The sequence below is a fragment of the Oratosquilla oratoria genome, chromosome 29, assembly GCF_046742065.1.
Source record: "Oratosquilla oratoria isolate Oo_2021 chromosome 29, ASM4674206v1, whole genome shotgun sequence".
In the NCBI taxonomy this organism is placed as follows: Eukaryota; Metazoa; Arthropoda; class Malacostraca; order Stomatopoda; family Squillidae; genus Oratosquilla; species Oratosquilla oratoria.
Window position 1 is genome coordinate 23205390 of NC_134805.1, and position 22315 is coordinate 23227704.

Here is a 22315-nt window from a genome sequence, read left to right on the forward strand (position 1 = left end):
TGCTTTCGCTCTCTTCATTTCCATGCGTCTCCTCGCTCTCTTTCACTCTGTAGCTCTCTTTCATTTCCATGTGTCCTTTCTCTCACACACATTCATCATTTCCATACGTCTGCTCTCTTTCTCTCTTTCGCTCTCTTCATTTACATATGTCTCTGTACACAGAGTTGTTCATTATTTGAGTGGAGTATTCCTTTGCCTTCATCGTGTTTCGCTTGTTTCTTTTCCTCTCCCTCTCTTTCTCTCCTTTATTTCCTCCTCTCGTCCACTTGCGTCTTCTTTATTTTATTCTTTATTTCGTTATTCTCGTTTCGGCCTTATCCTTTCGCTCTTCGTCTCTCTCTCGTTCCTTCTCTTTCTCGTTCTTTCTCTCGTTCGTCTCTTTATCGTTCCTTCTCTCGTTCGGTTTCCCTTCGTTATTTTCGTCTTTTTTTTCTCCTATTTGCACGCACGCACTCACTCGCATATTGTACACCCAAACACACACGTATATATACACATTAAACACTCATGCACACAGCACATACATACATGTACACGTATGTACACAGCACATGCATACATGTGCACGCATGTACACACATAATTAAACAGGCGTGCATACAGCACATGCATACATGTACACGCATGTACACACACACACATTTATATATATATATATATATATATAAATATATATATATATATATATATATATAAATATACGCGCACACATGCATACAAACACACACACACACACACACACGTACACACGAGCTGCGCAGCATACAAACCAGGTAGCTGCTTATTGCGTTCCGTCTAGGGGGGTCGCCAGCCCGCTTTCATATCGACGTGTCACGCACGGGCGTACGTACTCGCCCCCCCCCACGCCGCCGCTTTTATTCCTCTGTCTCGTACGCCGGGAGGCTCTTCACGGCTTCGCAATGGGGGGGGTACCTTTGCCCGTGTGCACACATGACCCGGGGGTTTATTGGGGCCGTGTGGAGTCGATCTCGGGTTCATTTTCTCGTTTTTTTTTTCGATAACCAGGGTTTCTCTCCCGAAAATGTGAATTTCGTTGTGGTGAAATACTGGGTGACGCCAGGAGGAGCTTAGCGTTGGCCGAACTTATCATCTACGTTATGTACGTGGAGGGCTGGAGCGATATATAGTAAAATATATAATAAAATATTTCATAAACTATACATTGTATACGTGTGTGTGTGTGCGTGTGTGTAAGCCATATGCTACTCCGCATTGACGTGTTAATTTATTCAAATGTCTTTGTTCTTAATGAACCATCACCCCCCCCGTATGTCAGCGTGGTGCATTATAATACACTGATCACCGCGCCGCTAGGACGTGTTCCTTTATGTTGAGTGGATCGGGCGGGTGGATCGGGCGTAGCTGGTCTTGTGTGTATCCACTACGTCCACACGCGACATCGCGAGTTTGGATCTTCCCAAACCGTGTTAGCCCGGACGGCCCTAACTGCATTAGTCCGGTCGTGTATACAGACTGCTCTCTCTCTCTCCCTCTCTCTCTCTCTCTCTCTCTCTCTCTCTCTCTCTCTCTCTCTCTCTCTCTCTCTCTCTCTCTCCCTCTCCCTCTCTGAGTTCGATTCCGGTTCGTGTACCTATACGCCACACCATCCGGCGGCTGGGACTGAGTTTCCGGAATGTAGCATTGATAGGGTTCACGAACTAGGAAGAGGGTTAAGTCGGGTCAGGTTAGGTTAAATCGGGTTAGGGTAAGTCGGGTTAGGTTAGGTTAAGTTGGGTAAGGTTAGGTTAAGTCGGGTAAGGTTAGGTTAAGTTGGGTAAGGTTAGGTTAAATTGGGTTACGTTAGGTTAAATCGGGTTGGGGTAAGTCGGGTTAGGTTAGGTTAAGTTGGGTAAGGTTAGGTTAAGTCGGGTTATGTTAGGTTAAATCGGGTTATGTTAGGTTAAATCGGGTTAGGTTAGGTTAAATCGGGTTATGTTAGGTTAAATCGGGTTATGTTAGGTTAAATCGGGTTATGTTAGGTTAAATCGGGTTAGGTTAGGTTAAGTTGGGTAAGGTTAGGTTAAGTCGGGTTATGTTAGGTTAAATCGGGTTATGTTAGGTTAAATCGGGTTAGGTTAGGGTAGGTTAAGTCGGGTTAGGCTAGGATTAGTCAGGTTTGGTTAGGCCAAGTTGGGTTAGGTTAAACTAGGTTGGCTGAGGTAAAACTGGGTTGGTATATGTTAGGTTGAGTCGACTTGGGTTGGGTTAGGTCGAGCAAGGAGGCTGTAATGAGGTAGATCCGCTTTAGGTTGTATTCCCTGAGGAATACAATGGGAGGAATGTTCAACTGTACTCACTGACCAGTTTTCCCGTAACTCACTAATGAACATCAGTTCATGTACGTAGTTTCCGGTTGGGTAAGGTTCAAACAGTGTCATTTTGAGAAAAACAAACAAACATAAGGAATGAAATGGAGACGATTCGAAACTTCGATTTTCGATCCAGTATTAGACAGAAGCAGGATACAGGAGGTCGGTCGCCATTCCAACAGCAGTTGGGAGGAAAACTGAGGTGTATTGCTTACGTAAAGCCTCCATTCCAACAACAGTTGGGCGAATACCTGTGCTCCGCCCAGCGCGAGGTGACTGGCCGGGCGCCGTGTTCGACGGCGCGTGCGCGGCGCCGACGGCGGCCCCGTACGTCTGGCACCCCCTCGGTCCTTCATTCATACGACGACGACGATGACGACGACGAAGGCAGAACGACCGGCGCCAAGACGTACGATTGTGCGCCGCACACTATTGGCGCCGACTCTGTCCGCAAGACTCCAAGCTTTTGTCCCTCTTGCTGTGGAATTCCGCTTTTCGTAGCAATTTTTTTCATGTGTTTGTTTTTATTGAAGGTGTATCTCTCTCTCTCTCTCTCTCTCTCTCTCTCTCTCTCTCTCTCTCTCTCTCTCTCTCTCTCTCTCTCTCTCTCATTTCCCCCAACCCCTACACTCTTTCACATTTGTCCACCACCACATCCATCTCCTCCTCCTCGTTCTCCCCTCCTCCCCGTCTTCCTCTTCCTCCCCTGTTTTCCTATTCCTCTGTTCCTTCTTCTTCCGTCCCCTCCCTCCACATCCACACCGCCCCTCCTCCTCCTCCTCCTCCTCCTCCTCCTCCTCCTCCTCCCTCTCATCACTTCTCTATCTTTCCATTTACCCTATTATTCTATTTTTTTCTATTCTCCCTTTCTCTATTTTTCTCACTTCCTAATTTCCTTCCATCTCATTTCACTTCGTCCTCTCTTCTCCCTCCTCCTCTCCTCCTTCCTCCTCTCTTCTTCCTCCTCTCCTCCACCCCTCAATCTTTCCTTCCTCTTTATTCTCTCTCGTACTATTTCTCTCCCTTTCTCTGCTTTCCTCCCTTTTCTGTCCCATCTCCCTCTCTCTCTCCCTTCCTCACTCCCTCGCTGCTTCTTCTTTCCTCCCTCTTTCCCTCCCTCTATCCCTCCCTCTATCCCTCCACTTCCAATCCAGCCCATTCCCTTTAATCGCCTCTCTTCTTTGACCTCAGTCGTTTTCTTCCCCCCTCGCCCCCCGCCCCTCGCTCCCGCCCACCTCTCCTCCCCCCTTCATCTCCCCGCTCCTCCCCATCTCCCCCTTCCCTCCATCTCCTCCTTCCATGTATCATTTATCCTCTTTCCATTTCTTTCGTCCTTCACCTCTTTCTCTCTCTCTCTCTCTCTCTCTCTCTCTCTCTCTCTCTCACTTCGTACAGAAGTAAGACATTTGACCCAGTTTTCATTAGGTCGCGAGCCAAACAAGCATTTTGGAAAAAAAATTAAAGCCCCTCCCCTCCTCCCTTCCCCCCTCCCCCTCCCACCTCCCCCTCCCACCTCCCCGTTCCCCCTCCTCCCGGGTATGTAAAGCTCTTTCTTGTGTGTGTTGTCCTTAGTCTTCCTGATGCGCCCTCCCCCTCCCCCCCCTCCTGCGTCTTCCCCTTCGTCATTGCCCTCCTCGCTTCGGCGGGGAAATCACTCGCGATCGCTCGCTTGGGTGGTGATTTGAACCTGGACACACTCCTCCTCCTGCTACCCCTCCTCCTCCTCCTACCCCTCCTCCTCCTCCTACCCCTCCTCCTCCTCCACCTACCCCGTCCTCCTCCTCCTCCTACCCCGTCCTCCTCCTCCTACCCCTCCTCCTCCTCCTCCTCTCCCTTGACTTTCTTTTCCTCGTTTGACTCCTCCTCCTCCTTCTTCTTCCTTTCCCTTGTCTTTCTTTTCCACGTTTAACTTTCTTTTCCTACCTCTCCTCCTCCTCTTCCTTTTCCTTCCCCTGCTCCCTCCTCATCCCCTCCTCTTCTCACTATTGTTTTTCTTGGAGAGAGGGAGAGAGAGTAAGAGAGATGAACGAGGAAAAACTAAGGGAGAGGAAAAATAGAACAAAAACGAAAGAGAGAGAGAAAGAGAAAAGAAAAGAGAGCGAGACCGAATGCCAGCCTACCGGGACCACCACCTTCCCCACTCGCTTCCCTTCCAATCGCTCTTTACCCCAATCGCTCCCCGTCCTCTCACCCTCTTCCCTTCCTCCCCACTCGCTCCCCTTTCTCCCCACTCGCTCCCCTTCCCCCCACTCGCTCCCCCTTCCCCCATTCGCTCCCTTCCCCCATTCGCTCCCTTCCCCCCACTCGCTCCCCTTGCCCCCTCTTGCTCCCCTTGCCCCCCACTCGCTCCCTACAAACTGTCGTCTTGAATTTCCTCGTCGTCGTCGTCTTTGTTGTCGTCGTTGATCTTGCCAAAAGCGACCCCAACCCCGCCCCGCCCCGCCCGAAGGTCTCCTCCTTGTCCTCCTCCTCCTCCTCCTCCTCCTCCTCCTCGACGTCTCTTGCCTCACCTCCTCATTGATCTGTTCTTGCCCCCCTCCCCTTCCTCCTCTTTGCTCTCCGCTCTTCCTCTCGATCCCCCCACCCCCCATGTTTCTCCTCCCATATCTTCCCCATTCTCTCTCTCTCTTCCCCATGTCCCTCTTCCCCATCTCCCTCCTCTCCTCCCTCCTCCCCATCTCCCTCTCTCCATCTCCCTCTCTCCATCTCCTTACCTTCGTTCCTTCCATCTCCCTCCCTGCTTCCCTCCCTCCTTCCCTCCCTCCTTCCCTCCCTCCTTCCCTCCTTCCATCCCTATTTCCATCCCTCCTCCCACCCCTCCTTCCACCCCCCTCGTTTCCCCTCTTTCCCCCCTCCTTGTCTTCCCTCTCTCCTTGGCTCCCTCTTTTCCTCTTCCTCCCTCCCCCCTCTCCCTTCCTCCTTCGCTCCCTCTTTTCCCCTTCCTCCCTTCCCCCTCTCCCTCCCTCCCGTCTCCCTCTTTCTCCCTCTCATCCCCACTTTCTTTCCCTTCTCCTCCTCCTCCTCCTCCCTCCATCTTCGTATGTAGCCGCAAGTTCTCCTCGTACCTGCTTTCCCTCCTCTCCTCCCCTCTCCTCCCCTCTCCTCTCCTCCCCTCTCCTCTCTTCCCCTCTCCTCTCTTCCCCTCTCCTCCCCTCTCCTCCCCTCTCCTCCCCTCTCCTCTCTTCCCCTCTCCTCTCCTCCCGAAGATCCGCCTTGGCCCGAGAGCTCATTTCACGCTCCGCCCTTCCTTCCTTCCTCCTCTTCCTTCGTCTCCTTTCTGTCCTCTCTTCCCTCATTTCCCCTCATTCATTTCGTCCCATTTCCCTCCCGTACCTTCCCCTTCCCACTTCAATTAATCCTTTCCTCACTTTCTATCTTCCCTTTCCCTTTCCCTCCCCTCGTTTCCTTTCTAATCCCGTTTCCTATCCCCTCCCTTCTCCCTTCGCCCTTCCCCTTTCTCCTCCCCTCTTTCCTCCCTCCCTTCCTTTTCACCCTTCCTCCCCAGTCTTTCTTCTTCCTTTCCTTGTTCCTTCCCTCCTCTCCCCTCTTTTCCCCTCTCTTCCCCTCTCTTCCCTGCCCCAGTTGCGTCATGCATGTGAAGAGAGAGAGAGAGCGAGAGAGAGCCGAAAGGAAACTTACCACCATAAGGAAAATGGCTTTCCTATTTGGTATAGGACTGTTAGACCCCACCCCTATCCCCCCCCGTCCCCGACACACCACCACCTCCCACCCAACTCTGTCACTGCTTGATGGCACTGCAGTGCTTTCGAACAGTGCCAAGATATAGGGAGAAAGTCTCCGATTCCTAGCAGTGATTGCCACCTCCCCCAGCAGTCCCTGAAGCGCATAAGAGGGCAGAGATGACCGCTTCGGTCACAACTGCTCAGCGCCTCATGGTGTCGGCTCCTCACTCTTGTCTTCTTTAGCCCATGAAATCACGAGCGTAGTCTTACCCTGGGTTGAGGTGACGTGTACCGCACCTCCAGAGGATGCCGGGGGGGGGGGGGGGGCTACGTAAGTGAGACTCCTCGTTATGGGTCCAAAAGAGTGTTAGGTTTCATTAGAGTGCAAAGATACTGTCACGTTTCGTTATAGTGCCAGGAGGAAGTTTCACGTCTCGTTGTAGTACCAAGTGTCAAGTTTAATTATAGTGCCAAGAAAGTGTCGCTTCTCGTTATAGTGCCAAGAGGATGTACACACACACACACACACACACATTATATATATATATATATATATACATATGATATATGTATATACATATATGTATATATATACATATATATATTGTGTTACCATTCAAAGCTGCAACACCTTACACTCCAACAGTGTCACATTATAGTGTTTATGCTGGTTGACTACCCTCAATGGCCATGAATGTAAGGGGGGGGGGGAATGCGTGTGTGGTCGGGGTCGGGGTCCCAGCCGGGGGAGGAACACCAATAGGTTTCGTTCACTTCTTCAGTGGAATTCAGGCCTTTTGTTTTATGTTTTTAGTTGTGGATACATACACGTACACACACACACACACACACACACACACACACACACACAAACACACACACACATACACACACACATACACACACACACACACACGGGCTTCCCATCCCCTGTTCTCCCTTCCCCTCCCACTCTTCCTCTTCTCTCCCCTCCCCCTTCCCTCTCTCTTTCCCCTACTCCTCCCCTCTCCTCATTCCCTTCCCTCTCCTCCTCCTCCCCTTTCTCCTCCTCCCTCTCCCCTTTCTCCTCCCGTCCCCCGTGCACGGAAGGTTCAATTCCGAAATGCCGGGGGGGGGGGGTTCGTATCGGACTTCGCATCGTTGTGTGTTGTCGGAGCCTGGGATGGGTGCTAAGGACTTGTCGTTGTTGCCCCCCCCCGGGGGTGGGTAGGGGAGGGGGGCTTACGTCATGTCGCACGGCCATTGATGACCGACCATCTTGGAAGACGAAGATCCCCCTTGCACCTCGAGGGACAGGAGGAGGTTCCGAGGACGAGCTTCCAGTCTCCCCCTCCCCTTCCCCCTTTCTACCCCTCCCTCCTCCCCTACTTCTCTCCTCCCCCCTCTCCCCCTCCCCCTTTCTCCCACTCCCCTCCTCTCTCTCCCCTTCCCCTTTCTCCCCCTCCCTCCTCCCCTTCCTCTCTCCTCCCCCTTCTCCCCCTCCCCCTTTCTCCCCCTCTCCCTCTTTCTCTCTATCCTCTTGGTGTGTTTTGGTGTCTGCGGCAGTTGTGAGGAGTCTTCCCCCCCACCCCTATCTTGTTGCGGGATGCTCACGAAGCAATGACTGGCACTGGCTGAGGTCCCGCGGGAGTTCGGGGGCTGGATACCAGTTTTCTAATGCGCCTCTCGCCCATCCTCCTTCACAATCCCTCCATTCCTCCCTCTTTCCCTCCCCCATTCCATCCTTCACTCCTCTCTCTCCAACCCAATTCTCTTTTCCCCCTCCTCCTTGTAGTCTCTTTACCTCCCCTTTCCTATCTTTCCTCCCTTTTTGCCTACCCGAATTCCTCCTCCTCCTGCCCCCCTTTCCACCTTGTTATGGCGCGCCCGTCTCTATTAATCCTCTTGGCGGTGCGCTGCGCTACGGTCTCTCTCTCTCTCTCTCTCTCTCTCTCTCTCTCTCTCTCTCTCTCTCTCTCTCTCTCTCTCCCTCTCTCTCCCTCTCTCTCCCTCTCTCCCCCGACGCCCGCCACCGGCGTTTCTGTCCACCCTGCCGACGGGCGATTTTGTTCGTCTTCAGCGGAAGCCTTGCTGCACGGGGGGTCATAGGGATCAGTGGTGGGGACGGTCTGGCCAGCTGATATCTCTCTCTCTCTCTCTCTCTCTCTCTCTCTCTCCCTCCCTCTCCCCCCCCCCGACGCCCGCCCTCCGGCGTTTCTGTCCACCCTGCCGACGGGCGATTTTGTTTGTCTTCAGCGGAAGCCTTGCTGCACGGGGGGGTCATAGGGATCAGTGGTGGGGACGGCCTGGGCAGCTGATGTCTCTCTCTCTCTCTCTTTCTCTCTTTCTCTTTCTCTCTCTCTCTCTCTCTCTCTTGTTTTGGTTCATTTTATTTATTTATTCATTTATTTACGGAAAAGGGTGTGTAGGGGAACCTCTGTCGTGGATTCATTTATTTTATCATTTTTATTTATATTTTGACTTTGTTAAAAAGGAACTACGAAGGCCCAGCCTTTACTCTCTAACCAAACAAACCCCCAGTTTAATAAAATCACCTGACGGTAGCCAGAATAAATTATGTAAATGCTCTCGTCATTGCTGACCCTTTGCCCTTCCGAGATTCCTATAGGCTTGTTTCACACGCATCGACTTATCGCCGTCCACCGTCCACGACACGACGTCGTGTTCTCAAATAACCACGGGTGTCTGTGGACGCTTTCACGCTTGGTCGTGACGAGTGAAAGTGTCCATAGGCACCCATGGCTATTTGAGAGCACGACGTCGTGTCGTGGACGGCGCCCGGCGAAAAGTCGATGCGTGTGGAAGCAGCCTTAGCGGTAGACAGATTGAAACGTGTAAATGGACGAACTGTGTAATCGATCTTTTTACTACCATTGGGTTGAATGAAATCGCCTGGCGCCTCACACAATCAAGCGTAGATTGAGCGAATTCGTTGATTCTCCGGAGCCACCCTTTTCCACCGTCGTCAACTCCCTCCCCCCCCCCAGCGTCCCCTCCTTCGCTTCCTATCCACCTTCTCCCACTTTCACCTTCTCCTCTTCCACCTTCTCCCACTTTCACCTCCTCTTCCACCTTCTCCCACTTTCACCTTCTCCTCTTCCACCTTCTCCCACTTTCACCTCCTCTTCCACCTTCTCCTCTTCCCCCTTCCCCCACTTTCACCTTCTCGTCTTCCACCTTCTCCCACTTTCACCTTCTCTTCCACCTTCCCCTCTTTCTCCCTTCTCCCTTCCCATTTTCCTTCTTCCCCTCTTTCTCCCTTCTCCCTTCCCATTTTCCACCTTCCCCTCTTCCACCTTCCCTTTTTCACCTTCCCCTATTTCCCCATCCCCGCCCTTCCTCTTCCATTTTCCCTCCCTCATTCTTCTCCATTTCTCCTTTCCCCTTCCTCCTTTCCTCTTCCCCTTTCCCTTTCTCCTTCCCCCTTCCCCTTTCTCCTTCCCCCTTCCCCTTTTTCCCTCCCCTTTCTCCTCCCCCTTTCTCCCTCCCCTTTTTCCCTCCCCTTTTTCCCTCCCCTTTCTCCCTCCCCTTTTTCCCTCCCCTTTTTCCCTCCCCTTTCTCCTTCCTCTTTCTCCCTCCCCCTTTCTCCTTCCCCTTTTCCTTCCCCCTTTCTCCTTCCCCCTTTCTCCTTCCCCTTTTCCTTCCCCTTTCTCCTTCCCCTTTCTCCTTCCCCTTTCTCCTTTCCCATTCTCCTTCCCCTTTCTCCTTTCCCATTCTCCTTCCCCTTTCTCCCTCTCCTTCCCCCTTTTCCCTCCCTTTTCTCCTTCCCCTTTTTCCCTCCCTTTTCTCCTTCCCCTTTTTCCCTCCCCTTTCTCCCTCCCCTTTCTCCCTCCCCTTTCTCCTTCCCCTCTTCGCCTCTTTCCCATTCCTTCTACCTTTCTTTCTCATCTTTCTCTTCACAGATTCTTCCTCCTCTTCCTCTCTCCCATTCCCATTTTTGAGAGTTAACGTCTCTTGCCACCCCTCCCCCCCGTTTCCTCTTTCTCCCTCACACTTCTCACCCTTACTCCCCCGTTCTCCCAGCGGTAGATATTGCCCCCCATATTCCTCTTCCATCCCATTCGGTCTTTCCAGCCTTTCATACCTTCCACCTTCGTCAGTTCTTGACCCGGGCCAACATGACCGTGGCGCTTTAGCTTGGTCGGTTTCCCTTCCTCCTCCTCCTCCTCCTCCTCCTCCTCCTTCCCTTTCCTCCTTCCTCCTCCCTCCTCTTCTTCGTTCATTTCCTCCCCCTTTCCCTTCTTCTTCCTCCTACGCTTCCTCCTCCCCCGACTTACCTCCCTCTTCTCTCCTCTTCCTCATTCATCTCCTTTTGCCCGTTCATCCTCCTCGTCTGCCTCTTCCTCTTCTTTCTTTCCTTCCTCCTCTCCCCCCACTCCCCCTCCCCTCCCTCTCTCCTCCCCCCGCTCTCCTCCCTCTCCCCCCACCCCCCTCCCCTTCCCCCTTTTCTGTGTAGCTATAAATATCCTTTGTGGCTTTACCTTGGCTATTCTTTCCTTGGCACCGCTTGGGCCTTCGTTCGCCGCCGCTGCCCTGACCCTGACGCTTCTCCCTCCCCCCACCCCCCACCGCTCCATCCCTGTATCTCTCACCCAATCACTTATCTACGAATCACAAGGAAATAATAATAATAAATTATCTCTACTCCCTTCACTTCCAGCACCCTTCCTCCTCCCTTCACTTACAACCCCCCTTCGTCCCCCTCCCCCCCTATCCCCTCCCTTTCCCCCCTATTCCCTTCAACTTCTTCCTCTTCCTTTCGCTCGCCTCCTCCTCCTCCTCCTCCTCCTCCCTTTCCATACACTTCCCAATTCTTTCAGTATATCTTCCCCTTCCTCTTCCCCCCCTCTCCCATCTACACCCTCCACCTTCTCTTCCACATCTCTCCCCATCCCTTCCACCCCATCGCTCTCTTTATCCCCCTCATTTCCCCCCCAGGTTTTCTACCCCCACACAATTTTGCTCCCCCATCATACTCCTCCATATCCCCATTCCTTCCATCCCGTTAGATTTTTGCCCATACAACCATAACCCTCCCCGCCATCATAGCTTTCTCCCCTCATAACGTCACACCCATACCCATCCTCACCCCCCATTGTTCCACTCTCCCCCCCACTCCCGTCCCATAACCTCCCATCGATTGTACTCCCTCTATCAGGTTTCCCTTCGCCCCCCCAATTTTCTTCTTCCCTTCCAACCTCATTTTCCTCCTCTCCCCTCCCCTCTGTCTTCTCTCCCGCTGCCCTTTCCTCCCCCTATCCCTCTTTCCTTCTTCCCCTTTCCCTCCCCCTATCCCTCTTTCCTTCTTCCCCTTTCCCTCCCCCACTTCCCCTTCCCTTTTCTTCCTTTTGCTTCTCTCTCTTCTTTTTTCTCCCTCACCCTCCACTTCCTTCGCCCTCCTCTCCCCTCTCCTTCCTCTCCCCTCTCCTTCCTCTCCCCTCTCCTTCCTCTCCCCTCTACTTCCCCCCTCTCCTTCCTCTCCCCTCTCCTTCCTCTCCCCTCTCCTTCCTCTCCCCTCTCCTTCCTCTCCCCTCTCCTTCCTCTCCCCTCTACTTCCCCCCTCTCCTTCCTCTCCCCTCGCCTTCCTCTCCCCTCGCCTTCCTCTCCCCTCGCCTTCCTCTCCCCTCGCCTTCCTCTCTCCTTTCTATTTCCTCTCCCCTCTCCTTCCTCCCCACTCTCCTTCCTCCTCTCTCTCCTTCCTCCTCTCCCCTTGCCCCAACCGCCCTCTCTCTCATCGCCCCGTCATCCCTCCCTCTTCCACCCACCCCCACTTCCCTTTTCTGTTGCTGTGCTGCCTGGTTAGGGTGCATCACATTCGGAATTGTGTTGCTTTGAGGGACGTACCATCCAGGCAGCGCCGGTCGTGTGTGTGTTTGTTTGTGTGTGTGTGTGTGTGTGTGTGTGTTGGGGGTGGGGTTAAGCTTGTGATTTGCGACTCCATCTCATCCTCCCCATTCCTCACCCTCCTCATTCCTCCCCTCCTCGTCTTGACCCTTTGTCCTCCTCGCCCGTGCCTTCCTCGTCTCCTCTTCATTCCTCTCTAATACTCGTATCTTCATCCCTCACCTCCACCTCCACCTCCACCTCCACCTCCACCTCCACCTGCTGTACCTCCTCTGCCTCCTCCTCTTAGTCTTCCTTTCCTTCTCCCCTCCTCCTCCCCCCCCCGAGTACCGTCTGGGACTTGTGTCTGGTATTGTTCTGTATCACATGTTTGTACCCTTCGATAGATGTTTGTATTCAGTGATAGGTGTTTGCATGATCAAACAAGTGGTTTTTATTTCTAGGGCATGTCTGTACATTCTGCAGTATTTGCTCTATGTTCGGAGATGTTGCAATCTAGTAGTTCCTCTAGGTTTGTTTGTTTGTTTGACCATTACAGAGGTTTGTAATCGCCATCAAAAGATGGCGTTCCCAATACTCCGTTCCCCTCGTCCTACTTCCCTTCGTCTCTCTTCCCTTCGTCTCTCTTCCCTTCGTCCCTCTTCCCCTCGTCCCTCTTCCCTTCGTGTCTCTTCCCCTCGTCCCTCTTCCCTTCGTGTCTCTTCCCCTCGTCCCTCTTCCCTTCGTGTCTCTTCCCCACGTCCGTTCTCCCTTCGTCCCTCTTCCCCTCGTCTCTTCCCCTCGTCCGTTCTCCCTTCGTCCCTATTCCCCTCGTCCCTCTTTCCCTTCGTCCCTCTTTCCCCTCGTCCGTTCTCCCCGGGTCCCTCTTTCCCCTCGTCCCTCTTCCCTTCGTCTCTTCCCCTCGTCCGTTCTCCCTTCGTCCCTATTCCCCTCGTCCCTCTTTCCCTTCGTCCCTCTTTCCCTTCGTCCCTCTTTCCCCTCGTCCCTCTTTCCCCTCGTCCCTCTTTCCCCTCGTCCCTCTTTCCCCTCGTCCCTCTTCCACTTGTCACTTTTCCCCTAAGTCACGCTTTCCTTCGTCCCTCATCTGTCCTCCTCTTTGTCCCTCCTCCCCTCTGTCTCCCCTCCCTTCTGTCCCCCTCCCCTCGTCATTTTTCCCCTCGTCCTTCTTCCCCTCGTTTCCCCATTTCCCTCTTCCCTACACCCTTCTCACTCAAATAGCTTTCTTTTATCTTTTCGTCTTCTTCCTCCCCATTCTTTCTCCTCCTCCTCCTCCTCGTATCATTTTACGCCCATTCTCTCCCTCTCCACTCTCTCTCTCTCCCTCTCCCTCTCCCTCCTCTCCCCCTCTCTTTATCTACTTTCTTCGCCCACTCTTCCCTCTCCTTCCCTCTCCCCTTCTCCCTCAATCCTTCTCTTCTTTCCCTACCCCTTCCTTTTTCTCTTCCCCTCACAGTTCCTTCCTCCCATCCTCCTTTCCTAAATCTCTCCTCCTCCCCCTCCTCCTCCTCCTCCTCCTCCTCCTCCTCCGCCTCCTTTTGGCCCTGCTCAGTATTATTGGCGTGTTGGTGTTTTTACTTCCTCTTGCATTCCTTCCCCACCCCCTCTCTCTCTCTCTCTCTCTCTGTCTCTCTCTCTCTCTCTCTGTCTCTCTCTCTCTTCTTCCTTCCTTCCTTCCTTCCTTCCTTCCTTCCCTCATTCCCTCATTCCCTCATTCCCTCCTTCCTTCCTTACCTCCTTCCTATCCTTCTTTTCCACTTCCTTCTTCTATTGGAATATAATACCGTACCTCGTTGTATACATAATATTGTGGGAGATTCCATGTGGTTTTATTGATCTAAGGGCCGGCCCCTGGGTTGAACAAGATCGCGACCCTCAAATGACCTCTCTATGGTCAATACAAGTGAAACAATATATTGACTACTTGGTATCCTCCACTACGTGCTTCCTTCAATACAAACCTTACATTGATAATAAGCAATATGGATTATTTTCTCAGTTTTGTGGGAAGGGGCCACATTTGCATGATTGAAATTGCTGGTCCATCGCCAGAATAAAATACTTTAAGTGTCTCACAGAATATTGGATGTGTTGACTTCTTCTGAGAATTTCATTTGGGCCTTTCCAACCCAGCTATCGCCCCCCTCCCCTCCCCACTCCCCTTGCCATCCCTCCCTCCCTCCCTCCCCCCTTTGTCTCTCCCCTTTCTCCCCTCCCCCCACCCGCCTATATTACCCTTCTCTTGCTTCCCCTCACTCCTCGTCTCCTTCCTCCCGCGTTCACTTTCTCCCTTCTCGTCCTCTACTTCCTCCCCCCCCCCACATCCCCTCTTCCCATGCCTCCTTCCCCCCACGCTTTCTCCCCACTCCCCCTCCCCCTTCCTCCCTCCTTCTTCCATGCCACATCGTCTCCTCAGCTACCCCTCGTACACTTCCTCCACCCCCTCCTCCACATACTCCCCTCCTCCACATCCTCCCCTCCTTCTCCCCCTCCCCGTCCTCCTCCCCTCCTTCTCCCCCTCCCCGTCCTCCTCCCCTCCTTCTCCCCCTCCCCGTCCTCCTCCCCTCCTTCTCCCCCTTCCCTCCTTCTCCCCCTCCCCGTCCTCCTCCTTCCCATCCTCCTTGTTTCCCTCCTCATCCCATCCCCCTCATCCTACTCGTCCTCTCCCCCCCTCCCCCTCCTCCCGTCTTCTTCAAGTTTTCCCCTTTAACCTGGCTCGGGAACACGGACTGAAATAGAGGTCGGTCTGCTTATTCCCTCCTTCTCTCCCCCCCCCCTCTCTCTCTCTCTCTCTCTCTCTCTCTCTCTCTCTCTCTCTCCCTCCCCCTCCCTCCCTCTCTCGCCTTATAGTATCACCTCTTCCTCGATCTTCCTCGCTCTTCCTCCTCCCTCCTCCCCTCTATGCTCCTCCCTTCCTGGCATTTCCTTCTGCCTATCTCCCTCCTCCATCCTCTCACCTTCCTCCAACCCCTTCCTCCCACCCCTTCCTCCCTCCTCCCTCCTCCTTCCTCTCACCACCTTCTCTCTCACCTCCTCCTCTCTCACCTCCTCCTTCCTCCCACCTCCTCCTTCCTCCCACCCCCTTCCTCCCTCCTCCTTCCTCCCTCCTCCTTCCTCTCACCTCCTCCTTCCTCTCACCTCCTTCCTCCCTCCTCCTTCCTCCCTCCCTCCTTCCTCCCTCCTTCCTCCCTCCCTCCTTCCTCCCTCCCTCCCTCCTTCCTTCCTCCCTCCCTCCTTCCTCCCTCCTTCCTCCCTCCCTCCCTCCTTCCTCCCTCCCTCCCTTCCTCCCTCCTTCCTCCCTCCCTCCCTCCCTCCTTCCTCCCTCCCTCCTTCCTCCCTCCCTCCTTCCTCCCTCCTCCTTCCCTTCCCCTTCCTCTTCCTTCTCCTCCCACCTCCTTCTTACTCCCGTTTCCTCCTCCGTCTTCCCTCCTTCCTTTTAGGCAGTCTTGATTATTTTTCTCTGTTGTTTTCTGTTCATTGTTTCCTCTTTTCATTCCCCGTTCATCTACAACTTCCTTCCCACTCCCCCCCCACATCTTTCCTCTATCTTCCTCCATCTTTCCTCCCTCTTCTTCCCTCCCTCTACTCTCCCCCCTCACCTTTTTCCTATTCTTCATCCTCTTCCTCGTCTTCTACCTCCTCTTCCTCCTCCCACACACTTTTTCATTCTCAGTGGATTTTCCCAGTGTGTGTGTGTGTGTGTGTGTGTGTGTGTATGTATGTATGTACACCAGTCCAAAGGTTAGGGAGTCCCTAGGTCAGCATTCTGCCTCCGGAACACCCCCTCCCTCCCACCCTTCTAACACACGCACACACACACACACACACACACACACACACACACACACACACACACACACACACACACACACACACACATCCATTGTCCGCACAATAAACTCATTATAAATTTTAGACTAAGCATATCACTCTTATAATTACCATATTACTCATAAAAGTACTCAATTGTATTATTGTCAGTGTATCACTGCTATCTCAATAAACCTATTATTATTATTATTATTATTATTATTATTATTTTTACACACACACGCACGCACACGTACGTTAAGTCTTGGCGACCAGGGTTCGATTCCCCAGGGAGTGTCGGTGACTGACAGCCACTCGCCACAGCTTCAGTTAGAGCTAAGCGCATCCTGGCGTGTAAACTGCTCTCCTCGGCGGCCTTGAGGGGATGGCACTACTGTGATGAAACATTTTTTATGACGTATGGCATAGCGTAGCATTAAACCTTTTCCCCTCACCCTTCCCCCCACCCTCCTTCCTTCCCTCCTTCCTTCCCTCCTTCCTTCCCTCCTCCCTTCCCTCCTCCCTTCCCTCTTTCCCTCCTTCCTTCCCTCCTCCCCTACTTTCTTCCTTCCTTCCCTCTTTCCTTTCTTCCCTCCTTCCTTCCTTTCCTCCTTCCCTCCTTCCTTTCTCTTACTCCTTCTTTCCCTCCTTCTCTCCCCCTCGCCTTCCAAATCCCCTTCCTTCCCTCCTTTCTTCTCTCCTTCCCTCCTTTCTTCCCTCCTTCCTATCTTCCCTCCTTCCTTTCCTCCTTCCCTCCTTCCTTTCTCTTACTCCTCCTTTCCCTCCCTCTCTCCCCCTCGCCTTCCAAATCCCCTTCCTTCCCTCCTTCCTTCCCTCCTTCCTTCCCTCCTTCCTTTCTCTTACTCCTTCTTTCCCTCCCTCTCTCCCCTTCGCCTTCCAAATCCCCTTCCTTTTCTCCTTTCTTCCCTCCTTCCTTTCTTATTCCTTCGCCTTCCAAATCCCCTTCATTTCTTCCCACCTTCCCTACTTCCTTCCTTCCCTCCTTCCTTCCTTCCCTCCTTCCTTTCTCTTACTCCTTCTTTCCCTCCCTCTCTCCCTTTCGCCTTCCAAATCCCCTTCCTTCCCTCCATCTATCTATCTATCTATCTTCCCATCCGCCCTTTTCTCTCTTCTGCTCTTCATTCCCTTCCTCTCTCCATTCCCTCTCTACCTCGTGGCTTTCCTCACCCACCTGCTCTCCTCATCCTCATCCTCCTCTTCTTCCTCCTCCTCTTCCTCCCCAACTCCGTTGATATTTGTGAGCACTTTATTTCCATTTGTTTTAATATTTATTACTCTCACTTACCGCTTTTCAGTCATCTCGCGCGCGCGCACACACACACACACACACACACACACACACACACACACACACACACACACACACACACACACACACACACACACCTACCTCTACATCAGGACGTTACCCCAACCCCGCCTCGTCTTGCCCAAATTATTTCTTTCCCTTTCCTTCGTATTCACTGCCCATCTCCTCTCACACGATCCCACCTCCTCCTCCCACTTCCTCCTCCTCCTCCTCCCACCTCCTTACCCTTCGTCGCCCTCCTTTCCAATCCCCATTTCCTTTTTCCCCTCTTCCCTTCATCCCCTCTTCCCTTCATCCCCTCTTCCCTTTTTCCTCTCGTTTCTTTCTCCCTCGTTATTCCCCTCTCCCTTTCATTCCCCTCTCCCTTTCATTCCCCTCTCCCTTTCATTCCCCTCTCCCTTTCATTCCCCTCTCCCTTTCATTCCCCTCTCCCTTTCATTCCCTTCTCCCTCTCATTCCCCTCTCCCCCTCGTTCCCCTCATACCCTCGTTCCTTTCTCCTCACATTCCCCTCTCCCTCTCATTCCCGTTTGTCCCCCACCCCCTCTGTTCTCTTCCTATCATTCCCCCGTCCCTTCCCTGCCCTCCCTCCCTCCCTCACTCCCTCCCGTTCTCCCCTCTCCCTCCTCCTCCTCTTCCGCCTCCGCCGTACCCGTTACCTATCCATCTTCGTCTCTTAACTTTTGACTTTACTCGACCCTTTTCTTCCTCCCTCCCCCTCCCCCCTCCCCCCTCACTCCCCTTGCCGCGGCACACTTCCTCCTCCTCCTCCTCCTCCTCCTCCTCCTCGCCGTCGTCGTCGCGGTGATCATTTGCCGTTTCTCTTTCCTCCTGTTGTAGTTCTTAATCTCGTCCACTCCCTCCCTCCTCCCTTCTTCCTCTACCCTCTCCCTTCATCCTCTCACGCCCCCCTCCTTCCTCTCCTCCTCCTCCCAACTCTTCTTCCCCTCCCTCCTCTCTCCTTCCGCTCCCTCCTCTCTTTCCCCTCTATTTTCTCTCTCCTCTTTCTTGCTCTGTTGTTCCCCTCCCTTCACTCTCCCTTTCGTTTCTTCCTCCCTCCTTCCTCCTCCCCCTCCCTCCCTCTCTCTGTTCCCTTCCTTCTTGCTAGTATCCTTTCATTTTCCGCACGATTCTCTTCATACTTCCCTCCCTTTAATCTCCCCTTTATTTCCCTTCCCCTTCCCTTTATTTCCCTTCCCCTTCCCTTTCTTTCCTTTCCCTTCCCTCCCCTTCCCTTCCCCTGTTCCTTCCCTTGTTCCTTCCCCCTTCCCTTCCCTTCCCCTTCCCTTTATTTCCCTTCCCCTTCCCTTCCCCTTCCCTTTATTTCCCTTCCCCTTCCCTTTCTTTCCTTTCCCTTCCCTCCCCTTCCCTTCCCCTGTTCCTTCCCCTGTTCCTTCCCTTGTTCCTTCCCCCTTCCCTTCCCTTCCCCTGTTCCTTCCCCCTCCCTTCCCTTCCCCTGTTCCTTCCCTTCCCTTCCCCTGTTCCTTCCCTTCCCTTCCCTTCCCCTGTTCCTTCCCCTTCCCTTCCCCTGTTCCTTCCCCTTCCCTTCCCCTGCTCCTTCCCCTTCCCTTCCCCTCCCTTCCCCTGTTCCTTCCCCTGTTCCTTCCCCTTCCCTCTTTCCTTTCCTTTCCTTCCCCTTCCCTTCCCTGTTCCTTCCCCTTCCCTTCCCTTCCCTTCCCCTCCCTTCCCCTGTTCCTTTTCCTTCCCTTCCTGCTCTTCCTTCCCTTCCCCTGTTCCTTGTTTCCCATCTGTCCCCTCTCCACCCTTCACTCCCCATTTCCCGGCCCCCTTCCTTTCTCCCCCTCCCCCCTCCGTACTCTCCGAGGGGAGATGCCTTTCAGCCGAATAAAAACGCCTGGAGTTAGCCAGAATTAAATGATTCAATTTATTATTAGTAATAATAATAATACAAAGGGAGCATAGAGTCGAGAAACTGGATGAAGAACGGTTCGAGTCCCGTTTAAGAGTCATCACGTGATGGCAGTAAGAACAAAGGGCCCAAAAATCCCCACGCACCGACAGGAAATCTCGCCTAGTCACCGCGCAGAGCGGGCAACGGTTTAGGTTTTACAAAAAGGAAGGGGAAGCGGTGGGTGAGATGCCAAGGTCCTCCCCCCTCCCTCGAGGCGAAGGAATAAAATCGTTTGGCGCCAGCAAGACCATAATCGCAAAAGTTGGACACCCGACCGTCGTAGCATCCCCCCCCCGCCCCCCGCCCTCGAGGCTGATGAAATCGTCTGGCGCCAACAGCCCAGCTGCTGCAGGACTTCCGCCGTCGAACTTTGGAATTTGGTGCGCGTGAGCCCGACATCCGCTCCCCCTGTCGCTCGTGTCCCAAAAATGTCTTCTGCAGCGGTCTTGAGTTCCATGGGCGGTGTCGTCGCCGCCGCCGCCGCGGGACCCATTGGCTTCGTCTGTCTTCGCTTGTGAGAGGACATGGCGATGTGGGGGTTCCCCACACCCGCTTCGGGTTTCACTAAATTGTCTTCGTCTACGTGTGTGTGTGTATGTATGTATGTGTATGTGTACATCACGGGGTCGCATGTGCGTGTGGGGTTGTCTATGTATCCGTTCCGGTATTTGCCTCTCATCTCTCTCTCTCTCTCTTTCTCTCTTTCTCTGTGTCTTTCTCCACCTATCTGTCTGTCTCTTTCTAACGCGCGCGCGCGTGCACACACACACACACACACACACACACACACACACACACACACAAACGTACACACACACACACACACACACAAACGTACACACACACACACACACACACACAAACGTACACACACACACACAAACGTACACACACACACACACACACACACACACACACACACACACACACACATTCGTATGTGTACAATCTGGTAGAATGAAACGACCTGAATGGCACAATGGATCAGTTAATCAAGACAGTGACTGCACTTCAGTCATAAGATATGTTAAATTGTAGAAAAAATATTTGAGTTATTTGGTACAATACGATGTTAAATACGCGAATATGGTGGTGGTTCAGAGGAGCTTAGGTTGACCTCTTGTGACCTTTTGTGTGTTGTCGGTTGACCTTGTTAGAGAGAGAGAGAGAGAGAGAGAGACTGAAAGTCCCTCGAGGTGGTGACCTGGCAGGCGGCAGTTTCGGGAATAACGATTTTATTCTTATTGTTATTATTATTATTATTGTTTAGTGTCATTGTTGTTAATGTTTTAGTATTATTGTTATTACTGTTATTGTTTTTATGGTAGTTATTATTTTGCTGTTGCTATTACGCTTTTGTGTGTGTGTGTGTGTGTGTGTGTGTGTGTGTGTGCCCCCACCCCTCTCTCTGGCTCTGCCCTCAGGCAGTCAGTCAATCAGTCAGTCAGTCAGTCAGTCAGTCAGTCAGGTGCTTTTACCACCGCCGCCGCAGGGCCCCCAGTCCGATCTATGGGAGCTCGCTCTCTCTCTCTCTCTCCTCTCTGTCTCTCTCGTCTCTTTCATCTCTCATCTCTCTCGTGTCTCTCGTCTCTTTCATCTCTCATCTCTCTCGTCTAATCTCTCTCGTCTCTCATCTCGTTTCTCTCTCGTCTCTCATCTCGTTTCTCTCTCATCTCATCTCGTCTCTCATCTCGTTTCTCTCATCTTTCTCTTGTCATCTCTCGTCTCTCATCTCTCTCGTCTCTCATCTCTATCTTTCTCCTCTCTCGCTTTGGCATTGACCTAATGTCCTCCCCGTTGACATGGACTTTGCTCCTCACTTGACGTCTCTCTCTCTCTCTCTCTCTCTCTGTGTGTGTGTGTGCGTGCGCGCCTGTGTGTTTTACATGCGCTCGTCATACACCTACACGTACACACGCACACTCTTAGCTACACACACACACACACACACACACACACACGCACGCACTCACACACGCACGCACTCACACACGCACATTCACACGCACACACGCTCATTCACACACACGCACAGACTCACGCGCATTCATACACGCGCGCGCGCACACACATACACACACGCACGCGCACACATTCACACGCGCACACACACACACACACACACCCACACACACACACGCACACGCACGCATGCATGCACCTGCATAGTTATGTAAAACTTTTATACGGTCTTCGTGTTGTATTGTGCAGAAGGAGGAGGGGGCGAGGGGGATGGGGGGACGATGCGCAGAGGAAGAACGAGGAGGAGGAGGAGGAGCAGCAGCAGCAGCAGCTATAGACGGGGAGACACTAGGGGGGAGGGAGGGGAGAATGAAAAGGAAATTGGGGTGCGGGTGGGGGGATGGGGAAGGAAGGGGGGGTGACGCGCGGTTGGGGGTGGGGGGGACATGTCCGCAGGAGTGGGGGGTCAGAGGAGGGTAATTGGTGGGGGGGAAAGGGTGGGGGGTGCTCAAGGTCAGGGGCTGGTCTGCTGGAGGTCAATGTATGTGCGAGGCGATGGTCAAGGGGAAGTGGGGATTGGGTCGTTATGGGTCATGGGGGGGAATGGGGGGGTCGCTGCCGATGATGACCTGGGATGGGCTCTCGGGTGAATAGAAATGACGTCCAGCACCAGAAGGGGGAGGAAGATTCTGTAATAACTGTCGTCGTCGTCGTCGTCGTTGTTGTTGTTGTTAGTTGGTGGTACCCTCTCTCCGCTCCGTGTGGATCACCACCGTTGTTTTGGATCACGTGCTAGGTTCCTGATTGCCAGTTGTTGCCCTTCCGGATAAGAGCTTATAGCCCGTACACACACACACACACACACACACACACACACACACACACACACACGTACAGAGATCGCGCATACATACACGTACACACACACCATCTTGCACAAGGTGAACAGGAACGGTTATGGCTGCCCAAAGGGGTTCAAACTAGCCCAAAGTGTTCCAAAGACCAGCAAGTCATGAGACTGTGTGTGTCTTTTTGGTCGGGTCCAGATGGGCCTGTTGACAATACAAACGCAGTGGAAGGGAACGGGGGGGGGGGACCATTTGGTCCGTGGCGAGGCGGGACTGGGAAAGAAAACAGGGAGTATCGCAATGTGTCACAAGTTGGGGGACAAGTCGGAAGAAACGAGGCAGCACCGGGCCTCCGGTGGTGAGAGAGAGAGAGAGAGAGAGGCGAAGACGAGTTGTGGAGGAGGAGGAGGAGGAGGAGGAGAAGGCGGCGGCGGCTCTTTAAGACTGTGCCAGGATAGCTTCTTGGCAGAAAGGAAGGGAGGAAGTAAAGAGTGAAGGGAGGAGGGAAGGAGTGAGGGAGGAAGAAGATGAATGAAGGGAGAAACGAAGGAAGAGAACAAAGAAATGAGAGAGAAGGGAGGAAGTAAGTAAGAGAGAGAG